We start from the raw sequence: 11,606 nt of genomic DNA on the forward strand, positions 1-11,606 counted from the left end.
GTGTGCCACAACTACTGAAGCCCACGCACCTAAAGCCCATGCTTTGCAACAAGAGGAGCCACTGCAATGAGAAGCCCGCGCACCACGACAAAGAGTAACCCCCACTCGCCGCAACCAGAGGAAGCCTGCGTGCAGCAACAAAGACCCAAGGCAGCCAAAAAAAATTAAAATAAATAAATAAATAAATTTATTTTAAAAAAATCATTTGCCCAGTTTTAAAAATTGTCACCTGCAGATGAGTTAATCCACATTAACTCTTCATTCTTACTGAAAACAAGTTAAATACTGATCTCTACTATATTTTTTCTAGAGCCCCTTAGACATGACAGAATTCATGGAGCTATTCTCCAGTAGCTCAGCAGGGTGAAGATTTTTGCCCTGCTGCCCAGGCACTTTTTGGAGTCAGAGAGTGCTGAGATTGACCTCAGGCACCATGGACAGGTCCAGTCAGACCTCCCCCCTGGTGGGGTTCATTCTCCTGGGCCTCTCAGCCCACCCAAGGCTGGAGAAAACGTTCTTTGTGCTCATCCTGCTCATGTACCTGGTGACCCTGCTGGGCAACGGGGTCCTCATCCTGGTGACCATCCTGGACTCCCTCCTACAGAATCCCATGTACTTCTTCCTGAGGAACTTCTCCTTCCTGGACATCTGCTACACAACCTCCTCAGTCCCTCTCATCCTTGACGGCTTCCTGACCCTCAGGAAAACCGTCTCTTACTCAACATGTTTTGGGCAAATGTTTCTCTCCTTTACCATGGGAGCCACAGAGTGTGTGCTTCTGGGCATGATGGCGTTTGATCACTATATGGCCATCTGCAACCCCCTGAGGTACCCTGAGGTCATGAGCAAGGCTGCCTACGTGCCCATGGCTGCTGGCTCCTGGGCAGCTGGTATCACCAACTCTGTAGTTCAGACATCCTAGGCTGTGAAGCTGCCCTTCTGTGGGATGACAATGTCATCAACCACTTCACCTGTGAGATCCTGGCTGTCCTGAAGTTGGCCTGTGCTGACATCTCCATCAATGTGATCAGCATGGTTGTGGCCAATGTGATCTTCCTGGGCATCCCAGTTCTGTTCATCTTTTTCTCCTGTGTGTTCATCATTGCTACCATCCTGAGGATCCCCTCAGCAGAGGGGAGGAAAAAGGCCTTCTCCACCTGCTCTGCCCACCTCACAGTTGTGCTTATCTTCTATGGGACCATCCTCTTCATGTATGGGAAGTCCGAATCCAAGGACCCCCTGAGGGCAGACAAGCAGGACCTTGCAGACAAGCTCACCTCCCTCTTCTATGGGGTGGTGACCCCCACGTTCAACCCCATCATCTACAGCCTTAGGAACAAGGATGTGCAGGCCGCTGTGAGGGACCTGGTTCATGAGAAACGCCTAACTGAGTGACCGTCACAGATTCTCAGACTGCCAGAGTGCAAGGCCTCCAAACTCCTCCTTGTCCTCGTGGGGGAGTGGTAACCCAGGGAGGTCCTTCGGTTGTCGGTGGCAACAAGAGCCTTTTCATTTCTGGTGCTGCTGATTAGTTTGTTGGCTTCACCCAGAACCATACTATATCATATCGTAGCTTATTTTGCTGCCTAAATCTGAAAGCCTCTGATACAAGAATTTGATGAATACCCATAAAAAAGTTATAAATATAGTCAAAAGAGACAAACAGAAATTTTGGTGGTACTGAGACTTTCGAGTATTTTGTTTTTCTCTGTGTAGAACTGTTACCAAAAGTGGGGTCCAGCTACTTGCTGCTCAAAAGCCAATAAAGAGGCAAAGGTAGTGGAAAGGAAATACTGCTTTATTTTGGAGGCCGGCAACTGGGGTTGGGGTGGGTGGCAGACTCCTGTTCGAAGGCCGATTCCCCCTCCACTGACAATCAGTGGGCAAGAGCTTTTATAGGCAGAGGGAGGGGCTACATGCCGAAACAGCACAGTCAGCTCTGACAGTAGTCTTGAAATTGGTCATGCGGTGGTCTGATCAGCGTCATCTTGATTGTTTTAAGTGCAGTTAGTCTTCAGTTCCAGGGTCAGTTTGTTGCCATTTCTTTTGAGGCCAGTTCAGGGAACTGTGGCAGCTTATGTCATGGCTACAGCCTAGTCATCATGTAGTTAACTTCTTCCACCTGGTGGGGGCTTTAGTATCTACAAAACAGCTCACAGGATATGGCTCCGAATATCATCTATAGCTCTTGAGCAGGAACTAGAGGCCCTTGACTTTGTTTAATGACTAAACTATTATTTTGTCCTTTGCTTCTGCGTTTTTTCATTTCTCTGATTAAATTTATTTTATTTTTTTTTTTACAAATAAAAGGCAGGTGGAGGACATGGGGGAAGGACCATAGGGTCCTGCTCCATTTCAGAACTATTGCTTCCCCTGTTCTGCTTTGGTCTTATCCCGGAGACCTTGGTTCCATCTGATAAATTGGAAAATGACAACTGCTTCAACATACAATAGTGCTCGTTAGCACCATGGCAGACATTCCTCTCGTATGTTAGCACTAGACATAGTGAGGCTTATCTTGAGCTGCCCTTTGTTTTGATCTGATGGACAGTAAGAATATTGTCATGTACCATGTTCTCCTCTTTGCTGTCACTGCAGGGAAGTCAGAGGCAAGTGTGCCACTCCGCCGCGGCAGAAGTAGAATGCCGCAGGACAGGGGGCCTGCAGCTCCTACACTAGTGTCCATGCAACCCACATGGCTCATGGATGCCAGTTACATCCAGCACACGCTTCATGAATATGCCCACACTGAGATGAAACCCCAGAAAGACTGTGGGAAAGCAAATGCAGAAATGTTCTCAACCCTACAACTAATGAGAGCAGCAGTGATGGTCACCCCTTACCTTCTGTGGCACAGGCAAGATGGGCTGTGAAGCCAGTGCCGCTCCCAGAGCTCTATGTCCATGATTTTCTCCCAAGCTCAAGGAACATATTAAAACAGAAGTGAGATTTACTGTATTATAGTGATGATTTTTAATCCACTTTACATTTTTAAAAGTCAGCGATTGCCAAATTTTGGTCCTTTGAGTTTTGTGAGTATGTAACACATTGTTTCCTCTCTTTCTTTCCTCCCTCTTCCCTCCTGTCCCTTAAACCAGATCCAGGTCCTTGCCTCAGATATGTTTTTGTAGTTGGAAGTACAGTGGAACCATATGGGGGATGGTCCAGAGAACTAAAACAGAATGCCAGAGCTGGCATTCATCAGTTCCCTTCACTTTCTTAAAAGCCTAAGCCCATTAAAGAAACTCATTTAGATGTCCTGAAGTGGAAGGGAAAGATCATCTGTGAGATGAAGGAGGAGAGATTCCTAGAGGCGGGGAGGTGTGGAGGTGTGGAGGTTGGCAGATCCTACTCTGGGTGGGACACATCCCTACACTAAGGCAGTGTCCTAGGGTCTCGGAGAGAGTGGCTGCTTAATGCTCGCACGGAGGACAGCCAACACCAAGCTTTTCGAAGATGTCGGTCTCCCCTCACCAGTGCATGCCTTATTGCCTTAGTGGGGGGTGGCCTCTGTATTTTCCCAGGGTGGTGGGTTCTTTGCTCTCCCCTCAGAAGCCCTTTTTAACATTCACACTCCCTGAACCTTCTCATTTCTTCCTCCACACGCTGCCAAGGCGGCGTCAGCCTCCTCCCCTCATTTAATGTGGACCACTGTCACATCCCAGCTTCATGAACCCAGCGTCCTGCACATTAGAAGAGCTCCGGCATTCTTGCTGAGTCTTCAGTCCAGAGTCAAGGAGAGCATGTCCACATCAAGACACTGTCCCCATGTAGCCGATATGCCCACACCCTGCTCTCCACTCCAGCACCCTCCAGGTCCACACAGATTCCCCAGGTCCTAGCATCCTTTTGCAGAGTCGCTGTTTCCTCTCAGAGCAGGAACTGTACTGAGGGGAGTCCAGGCTTTATCTCGAGAAGAGTATCTGCCTCAGATGAGATCCCTGCACGGTCTCCAGGCAAGCAGAGGCTGCTCTGTGGCAGCACCAGGGAGGGGACTCAGGGGCTGATTCTGTGGGTCTGGAGGATTCAGAGGAATCTGAGGGCTCTAGATTCTCAGGAGCATCCACCCAGATACCCTGATCCCAGGATGCAGGGTCCCACTTTCCCTGTCAAGGCCCCAACTTTAGCATTGGAAACGTGGCAAGGCTGCACAGTCTCCTTTGTAGCTCTGCCATTTTTACAGTCAAGTCCTAGCCCTGCCTTGTAGCACAATCTGCCTTGTGGGTGCAGGAGATGAGAATCTCTTTAAAAATTGCCATGGATGCCTTCTGGCTTTCATAGCACGCTCTGTGTTTACACTTAGCTTACCTGAGCCTATTTTTCTTCAAGTCTTCTTTTTTTTTTTTTTTTTTAGTTTAAAACATTTTAATTATTATTTCTTTCTTGGAGTATAATTACTTTACAATGGTGTGTTAGTTTCTGCTTTATAATAGAGTGAATCAGTTATACATATGTTCCCATATCTCTTGCGTCTCCCTCCCTTCCACCCTCCCTGTCCCACCCCTCCAGGCAGTCACAAAGTACTGAGCTGATCTCCCTGTGCTATGCGGCTGCTTCCCACTAGCTATCTACCTTACGTTTGGTAGTGTATATATGTCCATGCCTTTCTCTAGCTTTGTTTTATAAGGTAGTTAACAAAAGAGGGTCAATTTTACCACCCTTAAAAATACCTCATATTTTCAAAGTACTAGAGCTACTGAATAACTCATGCATCCCCTTCAACCTGTAAAACATTTCAGCCCCCTGCAGGTGAATGTCTGAATGAGTATGATGCTACAACAGGCCAGGGGTTATTGCCGCTTAACTTACCAACAGAAACGGGGTCCTTGTTGCCGTCTGAGTGGTGAGGGCATGTCTTCTGGGGCTACTCCTGGTAGCAGTTGTCTTGGTTGTGTTCCCCCCAAAGCAGAGCCTGAGGCAAGGACTTGGGAGCAGACAGTTTATTTTGGAGGTGATCTCAGGAAGCTGGCATAAAGGAACAGGAGGAGTGAGATGTGAAAGGAGGAAAAGCCAATATAAGGGTGCATTATTAAGGTGGCTGCTGTGTGCTACAGGGGATCAGTTCTGCTGGAGGGACCCAAAGAGCATGAAGAATGCCTCTCAGAATTGTCTGCGTGAAGGATGGGAGGCTGGTGACTTTATCCCCAGCTACCTTCCCCTACTGGTTGATAGTTCCTCCAAGGTTGTGACAGTTGTGTATTGACGTGTAGCAAATCACCACAATTTAGCAGCTTAAATCAATGCCCATTTATTAGCTCACAGTTCTGTATGTCAGAAATCCAGCATGGCATGACTCGGTTCTTAGGGTATCAAATGGCTGAAATCAAAGTGTCAGCTGGAGTAAGTTCTCATCTGGAGGCTCTGAGGAAAAGTCCACTTTCAAGCTCATTTATGTTGCAAAGTTCAGTTTTTTGCAGCTACAGTCCTGAGGTCCCCATTTCCTTGCTACGTGGCTCCTTCCATCTTCATGTCAGTAATGGTGCATCAAATCCTTTCAGTGCTTTGAACTCTGACTTCCATTTCTGTCACTAGCTAAAGAAAAACTCTCTGCTTTTAAAGGAGTCATGATTAGGTCAGGCCCACCTGGATAATCTCCCTATGTTAAGGCCAACTATGTCATGTAGTATAACCCAATCATGGGAGTAAAAGCCGTCATTTTTACAGTCCTGGGGATTATGCAGGGTGTGCACACCAGGGGGAGAGAAAACTTGGGGGCAGCTTAGAATCCTGCCTACCACAGTTGTAACCCCTGTTCTTCTGGACTACACACAGGTGGCTTCCATAGCATTGGAGAAGGCCTGGGGCAGAGAAGCAGAACGATGGATGGTGTTTGAGGTGGGATACTGTTAGCTCAAGGTGAGTCTAACGTGCACAAACTGTCCACCTGAAATCATAGGTGGACTGAGAGATTGGGAAGTGAGATACCGTAGCATTTGCTAATTATGGATAGATCTGTTGAGCCAAGCTCATGTCACATCTTAGAGATGTCATAGAGCCTGCCCTATCCACATTTCCTGTAAAGGGATCTGTTCCAGCTTCAGCCCAGTGACACTACCAGTTATCCTGCAGCCGCAGTTCATTGGACCAGAGCAACTGATCCAAGAGGAGATAACCTATAAATTTGAGGGTAATATACCTGACTGAAGCAAAAGGATGAACTGGGCTAATTAGATTGATCTTTGGGGAACTTGGAATTGGGAAACAGGGAGACTACATCAGTTTAGTGAGACTCAAATCAGAAAGGACCCACCAGAGATTCCTTGAGGTAAGGTTGATGTTATAGCAGTGGGGTGGGATGAAAAAGCTCTGAGTTAGCAGATGAAGCCCATGTAGAAAGTGTCAGGACTTCCCTGGTGGTCCATTGGTTGAGACTCTGCGCTCCCAATGCAGGGGCCCGGGTTCTATCCCTGGTCAGGGAGTGAGGTCTCGCATGCACTAAAGAGCCCACATGCTGGAACTAAGACCCAACGCAGCCAAATTAATTAAAAAAAAGAAAGCGTCTGTCTCATTAATAGAGGAGATTCAGAAGGTGAACCTTTGAATTCTGTTTCTGGGATTCCTGGAGCTGCCTGCTATCAAGAATACTCTCCATCTCTACAATCCTTTCACTTTTCCCTGTTAAGAATCTTATTCTTTGATTTATATGATTCCATAATTGCCCCAAATGCATCTTTATTTAGAACCACCACAGCAATAAAAATTTCCCTGAGCTAGCCTGAGTGGGTCTTGGTTTCTTATAACTAAAAGAGCAAAACTAAGCTAGATCAGGATGAGAGTTATTGAGAGCCAGTTGCTCACAACCAGTCCTGGCCCTAGTTTAGAAACCAGCAGGCTTCTTGGGGAACCCTAGTGGGAAAACCAGGGCTGACCTGTTTGGTCCCAATTAATGCTGGTTCAGTGTGCCCTTGAGAGTTAACTTAGAGTTAACTTTTTTTCCCTATATTTTGGCCATGCCGCGTGGCATGCGGGATCTTAGTTCCCCAACCAGGGATCGAACCCGTGCCCCCTGCAGTAGAAGCATGGTGTCTTAATCACTGGACTGCCAGGGAATTCCCTGAGGACCCTGAATATTATAAAGAGGAGATCCTAGGTATTACAAGGAGGAGGAGGAGAGAATGGGGGGATCCATTAACCATCCCAAGTAAATTACTACAACAGCTGCTTCTGTCACACTCTCAGTGTGGCAGGTGGCTGTTCAAAGAAGGTAGATATGAGGCAGGTTTGGCCTCTGTCAGACCACAGAGGCCACCGTAGACTAGGTTGATTCATTTGCTCTTCTTTGTTCCAGTAGAGGAAGTCCCATCCCAGACTACACAGCCAAGAGTACCCTGCCTTTTAGTTCTGCACTGTGTAGTAGTGCAATGACCTTGGCAAGCTCCTTTTCCTATCTGGGCTTCAGTTGTTTTATCTATAAACTGGGAGATATTGCCATGACTCTGATACGAGAAAACATAAACTCTAGTTTCAAGCATGTTCAGAGAGAAAGAATGTCCAATGCTGTTTGTGCAAAAACAAATGGGCACCTTTTACACAACCAGTCTAGATCAGAAAGGCCTGGGCATGTCTGAAGGCAGAAGGGAATAAAGGCAGATGATGAGATAAATGGAGGGAGCAACCTTGGGAGCAGTTGACACAGGTCAGGATAGGAACAGGGGGTATGTAAATAGAAAAATGGAGGTTCTATGGCTCTCCTCACCCCGAAGATGTTTACTTCTGGAGAATTATTGGTTTGGATGGCCCAGTCATAAATAAACTCTAAACAAATCTATCCCACTTCTGTAGAGCTCCTGTTAGTGCAGGGTGCTGAAAGAAAGCTGGGAAGAATCTATCTCAGTTCCTGCCCTCAAAGGGCTGGAAAGAGGGACAGACACACAAGCACATCCCCGAATAACCAGCACACGGCAGGCAGCCTGTCAGATGTCCTTGTAATTGGCAGAGTGAAAAAAGAATGCAGCGAAAAAGAAGTTAACTCCTCTTAGGCATACATGAGTACAACCAGAGAAAAATGCAACTAGAAACTGATCTTCAGGAAGGCTTCAAGGAAGAAAGAGTATTTGAACTGGCATGAGATTAGTGTCCTTAGAAGAGGCAACAGAGAGCTCTCTTTCTTTCTGCCATGTGAGGACATGGCAAGAAGATGTCTGCAAGCCAAGAAGAGAGCTCTTACCAAAACCTGAAAATGTTGGCACCCTGATCTCAATATTCCAGCTCCAAAACAGAGAGAAAATAAATTTATGTTGTTCAAGTTTAAAAAAAGAAAAAAAAGAGTATTTGAACTGGACTTTGAAGGATGGGAAGAACCACAGCAAGTGCTTCATAAACGTCCACCTCACTCTGGGTGATCAGCATCTGATGTTTCATCGGCTCTGGGGCAATGAGGAGGCCTCAGATGAATCACTGCCAAAAGCAGTCTATGGGCTATTAAGCACCTTGTTCTGTGTCCACTTGTGTAAGCCTGGGATGGTGAGAACCTCCAGCATGACCCATCAGGTCAAAGGATGAGGCGCCCCCATACACAATCTGTTTGCATGAGGCCTGCCTTATTTTATTGCCCTCTGTCTCACTTATAATACATGGTACACTCAAAACAATATTTTAACTGATTATAAAACAGTAAATCACATGGCTTATATTACTTAATGTTAGTAAAGAGCAAGAAAATAGAAAAACTCAGTTTTTGGTTTTCTGAATATATAGAAGTATTTTAAAAAGCATTTTAAAGTATTTTTTAAAGTTTTAAAAAGTATTTTATAAAGTATTATTATTTTTTTCTTTGCCCGCGCCGTGTGGCATGCAGAATGTGGGATGTGGGATCTTAGTTCCCTGACCAGGGATCAAACCCGTGTCCCCTGCATTGGGAGCGTGGAGTCTTATCCGCTGGACCACCAGGGAAGTCCCTTTATAAAGTATTTTTAAATTTTTATTTAATTGAGCCTAACCAAAATGTCACATTTTATTATTATTAATGCTATGACAGCTATTTCAATACAAGTAAGAAATATAGTACAATCTTAGATAGATATAGTTAGCATTGTTTTTATGTCCTAAGAGAAATGAGTATATGATTATAAGATGAAACAGGAAGAAAAGCCATAGAAGTTGACCAAAAAAATGTTTGCAGGTACCTTTTAAATCTTTTAGAGCAGAAGCAAGAAGAACTACAGACCTGCAGCCTGTGGAACAAAAACCACATTCACAGAAAGATAGAAAAGGCAGAGGGCTATGTACCAGATGAAGGAACAAGATAAAACCCCAGAAAAACAAGTAAATGAAGTGGAGATAGGCAACCTTCCAGAAAAAGAATTCAGAATAATGATAGTAAAGATGATCCAGGACCCCGGAAAAAGAATGGAGGCAAAGATCGAGAAGATGCAAGAAATGTTTAACAAATACCAGAAGAAGTAAAGAACAAACACCTAGAAGAATTAAAGAACAAACAAACAGAGATGAACAATACAATAACTGAAATGAAAAATACACTAGAAGTAATCAATAGCAGAATAACTGAAGCAGAAGAACGGATAAGTGACCTGGAAGACAGAATGGTGGAATTCACTGCTGCAGAACAGAAAAAAGAATGAAAAGAAGTGAGGCCAGCGTAAGAGACATCTGGGACAACATTAAACGCAACAACATTCGCATTATAGGGGTCCCAGAAGGAGAAGAGAGAGAGAAAGGACCCAAGAAAATATTTGAAGAGATTATAGTCGAAAACTTCCCTAACATGGGAAAGGAAATATCCACCCAAGTCCAAGAAATACAGAGAGTCCCAGGTGGGATAAACCCAAGGAGAAACGCGCCGAGACACATAGTAATCAAATTGACAAAAATTAAAGACAAAAATTATTGAAAGCAGCAAGGGAAAAACGACAAATAACATACAAGGGAACTCCCATAAGGTTAACAGGTGATTTCTCAGCAGAAACTCTACAAGCCAGAATGGAGTGGCATGATATATTTAAAGTGATGAAAGGGAAGAACATACAACCAAGATTACTCTACCTGGCAAGGATCTCATTCAGATTCGATGGAGAAATCAAAAACTTTCCAGACAAGCAAAAGCTAAGAGAATTTGGCACCACCAAACCAGTGCTACAACAAATGCTAAAGGATCTTCTCTAAGTGGGAAACAGAAGAGGAAAAAAGGACCTACAAAAACAAACCCATAACAATTAAGAAAATGGTCATAGGAACATACATATCAATAATTACATTAAATGTGAATGGATTAAATGCTCCAACCAAATGACACAGGCTTGCTGAATGGACACAAAAATGAGACCCATATATATGCTGTCTACAAGAGACCCACTTCAGACCTAGAGACACATAGAGACTGAAAGTGAGGGGATGGAAAAAGATACTCCATGCAAATGGAAATCAAAAGAAAGCTGGAGTAGCAATACTCAGATAAAATAGACTTTAAAATAAATAATGTTACAAGAGATAAGGAAGGACAATACATAATGATCAAGGGATCAATCCAAGAAGAAGATATAACAATTATATATGCACCCAACATAGGAGCACCTCAATACATAAGGCAACTGTTAACAGCTATAAAAGAGGAAATAGACAGTAACACAATAATAGTGGGGGACTTTAACACCTCACACCAATGGACAGATCATCCAAACAGAAAATTAATAAGGTAACACAAGCTTTAAATGACACAATAGACCAGATAGATTTAATTGATATTTATAGGACATTCCATCCAAAAACAGCAGATTACACTTTCTTCTCAAGTGTGCACAGAACATTCTCCAGGATAGATCACATCTTGGGTCACAAATCAAGCCTCAGTAAATTTAAGAAAATTGAAATCATATCAAGCATCTTTTCTGAGCACAGTGCTATCAGATTAGAAATCAATTACAGGGGAAAAAAAGGAAAAAACACAAACACATGGAGGCTAAACAATACGTTACTAGATAACCAAGAGCTCACTGAAGAAATCAAAGAGGAAATAAGAAAATACGTTGAGACAAATGAGTGAAAACACGACGATCCAAAACCTATGGGATGCAGCAAAGCAGTTCTAAGTGGGAAGTTTATAGCAATACAAGACTATCTCAAGAAATAAGAAAAATCTCAAATAAACAATCTAACCTTACACCTAAAGGAACTAGAGAAAGAAGAACAAACAAAACCTAAAGTTAGTAGAAGAAAAGAAATCATAAAGATCAGAGCAGAAATAAATGAAATAGAAACAAAGGAAACAGTAGCAGAGATCAATAAAACTAAAAGCTGGTTCTTTGAGAAGATAAGCAAAATTGATAAACCATTAGCCAGACTCATCAAGAAAAAGAGGGAGAGGACTCAAATCAATACAATTAGAAATGAAAAAGGAGAAATTACAACAGACACCACAGAAATACAAAGTATCCTAAGAGATTACTACAAGTATCTCTATGCCAATAAAATGGACAACCTGGAAGAAAGGGACAAATTCTTCGAAAGGTATAATGTTCCAAGACTGAACAAGGAAGAACTAGAAAATATGAACAGACAAATCACAAGTAATGAAATTGAAACTGTGATTAAAAATCTTCCAACAAACAAAAGTCCAGGACCAGATGGCTTCACAGGTGAATTCTATCAAA

The 11,606-nt window shown here is 43.7% G+C and overlaps 1 pseudogene; it reads left to right on the plus strand.

Moving 5' to 3' along the window:
- Positions 1 to 433: 433 nt before the first annotated feature.
- On the plus strand, positions 434 to 1,395 carry LOC136124245 (olfactory receptor 13C7-like; annotated as a pseudogene).
- The last annotated feature ends 10,211 nt before the right edge of the window (positions 1,396 to 11,606 follow it).

Source organism: Phocoena phocoena, chromosome 6, assembly GCF_963924675.1.
Source record: "Phocoena phocoena chromosome 6, mPhoPho1.1, whole genome shotgun sequence".
In the NCBI taxonomy this organism is placed as follows: Eukaryota; Metazoa; Chordata; class Mammalia; order Artiodactyla; family Phocoenidae; genus Phocoena; species Phocoena phocoena.